Genomic DNA, 3,849 nt, shown 5'->3' on the forward strand with positions numbered 1-3,849 from the left:
TTTAAAGCGGTGAAGAAATTTTCAGCAAATGCTGCTCTAGATGTGCTTTAATTTTACAGAAATGTCTACTTAAGGATTAACAGAAGTGTCCATTTCTTCTCTAAAAGATAAATCTGTAATTTTTACCCAGTAAATATATAAATAACCTGAGGCACAGCACATCTTAAGACAGAAGTTGTTGTCCCTTTATGCCACAAGAGGGAGTATATGTTTAATGAGCTCAAGGAATTACATACATCACACACCTTATGCTGTGGTGCTATAAAAAAAAAAAAGGCTGGGCAGAAATGTATAAAAACACTGCAAACTCTGGCTTTTTTGCAGAATACCAACCATGTAAAGGAAAAAAAATAAGAATTCTTTATTCAAGGGTCAGACAGATACAGCTACCATTTCCTGCCACCTACAAAGTTTTAGAGGAATGGATTTTTTTTTAATTCGTATAGATATTCTGGGGCAGTGGTTCTCAAACAGGGGTCTGTGGCACAAGTGGATTGGTGAAAAGTTTTTAGACTCATTAATTAAAAAAGAATATGTAAATAAATATCTAGCCTATAGTTTTATTCATAATTCAACAAATAATATATGTTAAATCTTAGCAGTGCCTTTAGCTATAATGAAATGAGACAGAATAAGCAATGCCTGAAGTGACAATAAAGTCATTTCTGGTTTTGGTTTAACTTCTATTCCAATTGCTGATTTGAGGACATGGACCAAAAAAGCAAGTGGATTTTTCATTGTTATTATTTTTTGTTTGTTTGTTTGTTTGTTTGATATATCGATATATAATGATATATTGTATATTTGTTTATCCTAATTATCAAAGTTAAATACAGTTTGGGAGGGATGATACATAGACCCCTCTTCAAGATCAAGATCCGGTCGCTCACCTGGTAGAACACATGCCTTATTTGCAAAGGCGGACTCCTTGTGCAGAGGGTTTCATTCCAGCCCTTGGACATGTGCTGCATGTCATCTGTTCTCTCTCTGCCACCTGTCCTATCACATTCTTCAGTCTGCCCTGTTATTGAAGCCAAAAAAATCAAGCTGTAATGTTATTCAATACATAAGACATGATTTTTAATGTCTGTAATGTGGAAACTAGCTTCTAACCCCTGAGTGGAAAATGAAGTGCTTTATACCAGCTTATCTCACTGTTAGGAGATATATTTTAAATTTTGCATGTCTAGAATAGATTTGAAAAGAATCTCAAGTCAATCTATGTTCGGATTCCTCATTAGCTCAACTGTAATTACGCATGTTCCATATGCAAAAACTGCATCCTTACTGCAGCGGCCCTGGTTTGATTCCACTCAGAGTAGGGAGGAGGCTTAAGTGTTTCTTAAGCAGAGGAGAACATGACAAAGAATTGATGAGAGACAGTGAGTTAGTAAAACACTATGGATTGGACTGTGCGGGGATAACATTTGTGGTCGATCTCATGAGAGATGTGCTCATGTAACAATAATAATGATCAACTTTTTTTTATGTACCACTTTTTTTAATGTTACCAAGTACTTTACAAGATAAAATAAAACTAGACAAGGCTGATAAATCTTCCATAACAACAATGCCAGAAATGAAAGTGATCATAACAGGGAGACTTTGGTCAACTTTCCATCAGCAGAGTGATAACACAATTACAGTGCTTTCACAGTCTTACATGGTGATACAGTTGATTTCATTTCCACTGGATGCCCACATCTGCCAGGCTCACAAAATGGCATTCATGGACACAGGAAGTACAATTAGGCTTACAAAGTATTCAGTTCTTAAAGGATAACTTCAGTATTTTTCAACCTGGGTCCAATTTCCCCATGTGTATGTGTGTGCATGATTGATGGGGACAACTCATTTTGAAATTGGTCCAGTATTGAGGGATGCAGATGCAGCCAGCAGTCGCGAAACAAGTTGCAACAATATATATGGGGGCAAATGCCTCCTGTAAAACTTCATGCATTGAAAGTGCTTTTTTTTCACCACAGACCAGCTCAGATCACCAGTGTAAACTCTGTTAACTCTGTTAACAGCATGCAAAGCACATCTCTTAACCTTCACTTGCTCCAGGCTGTGTGTGACAAAATCTCATGGGATCTTAGTGTGTTGCCAGAAGAAAACAAAGGAACCATGACTGAGAGCCGGTCAAAGTGGAGTTGGTTGTCCCTGAGTGCAGTTGAGAGTTTCACTATATCGATTACAAAAGAAAAAAAAAAAAAAAAAAAAAAGATGCTGAAGTTGTGGCTAATTGTGCTACAAATTGATGCTAACATTCCTGTCCAGACACTGCATCTTGCAGACCATCGGGTCTGCAGTGTACACTTTTCCCAAGATCACTACTGCCAGCCCAAGAAGAGAATACATCCGATTTTAACTCATATGCTACAAGTCTTTAAAGTGGCAGAAAAATTCCTCAAAGTTAAAAGTGTTTGGTGTAAATCATCCCCACTATGGAATAATGGTCACCTTTTATCTAGGGGGAAACCTTTTACTAACAAAGCCTGGGAAGATAAAGGTATTACAACAAGATATTAATGGGGCAAGCACAATCCTTAAATTCCATACAATATTGACAAACATTCTCTTTTAGGGTCAGTTTGTAAAGCCTATAAAGTTCAGTGGGAATCAGCCTTACAAGAACATCCTATTGTAAGTTGGATACAGTGTGCTCCAGATGAATAGTGGCTTATATATATGACAAATTAATCTTATTTGGCTTGGGGGAGAGACATAGCTGAGGTGGAACAAAAACTGAAATGGGTTGTAATTTGGAATAACGTTCCTGATGCCTCCTAAAACCCAAACCATCAGTATATAAACATTTGAAATTTTGTCACAGAGCATACCTTAAAGGGGACCTATTATATTCATTTTCGGGCCTTTGTATTTGATTTCTGGACTCCTATAGAGCAGCTACACACGATCGCCCGCACAGACAGCTTTGTAGATCTTCGGGACACAGTGCCTCTCACTGCATCTCTTCCTTGTATTTTCTGCGTCCCGCTAAAACGGTCTGTGTAATTTACTCCACCCCCCCGGCCCTGCTCCATGTACGCCTCCCGCCGAGCCCACTCCACTGTGATTGGTCGCACTCCCGAGGACTTCCGAAGGGCTGGCGAGCGCTGCCGAGCCCGGCTACCGGCTAATCCAGCTTCATACTGGCCCATGTTGACAAAACAGTCCCCTGTGACATACTGTAGACAGAGAAAAAAGAGGAGGTATTTTTCTTTTGCTGGCTCTATCCACTTCTGCCTGGTGCTTGCCTCTTTAGGAAAGCTAAACAAAGGTAATTTTCCCTCACACCCGAACAAACATTTTCTAGGAGCCATTGCTCAACGTGCTAACACTGTGAAATCGTTGTAGACAGCAGAGCAGCGCACAGCGATGTAACTTCCGAAGCAGAGCGGGGGAGCGGGCAGGCCTAGAGCATATGCCGGGGTATGACCATATAAGTAAGTCTGGCATGCATTAACATCAATGTTACTAGATCGTTAAAAAAGACAGTAAAACACAGCGTGCAGAGCCATCCAAAACAGCTTGCAGGGCTCACTTCCAAATGCATGAACCTCATTATCTGACGCTTTGGAATCGTTTAACATGAGTATCCGACATTGTGACAACATTTATAGGTCAAAAAAGAGGAAAAGCATAATAGTTCCCCTTTAAACCGAGAATTAGGCATCAAATAGGACTAGCCCCTGACCCATACTGTTCTTTCTGTTCCCACAGAACTGTTGGCTCCTTTATTCATGTTGTATGAAAATGTGCAGGGATTCTAGATTTCTGGGCAAAAGTTGTTAATACACTGGCAGGACTAATTGGGGTGGTATTACCAATGCTGTACATCCTGCT

This window comes from Lutjanus erythropterus, unplaced genomic scaffold (assembly GCF_056507025.1).
Source record: "Lutjanus erythropterus isolate fLutEry1 unplaced genomic scaffold, fLutEry1.hap2 Scaffold_177, whole genome shotgun sequence".
Classification (NCBI taxonomy): Eukaryota; Metazoa; Chordata; class Actinopteri; order Lutjaniformes; family Lutjanidae; genus Lutjanus; species Lutjanus erythropterus.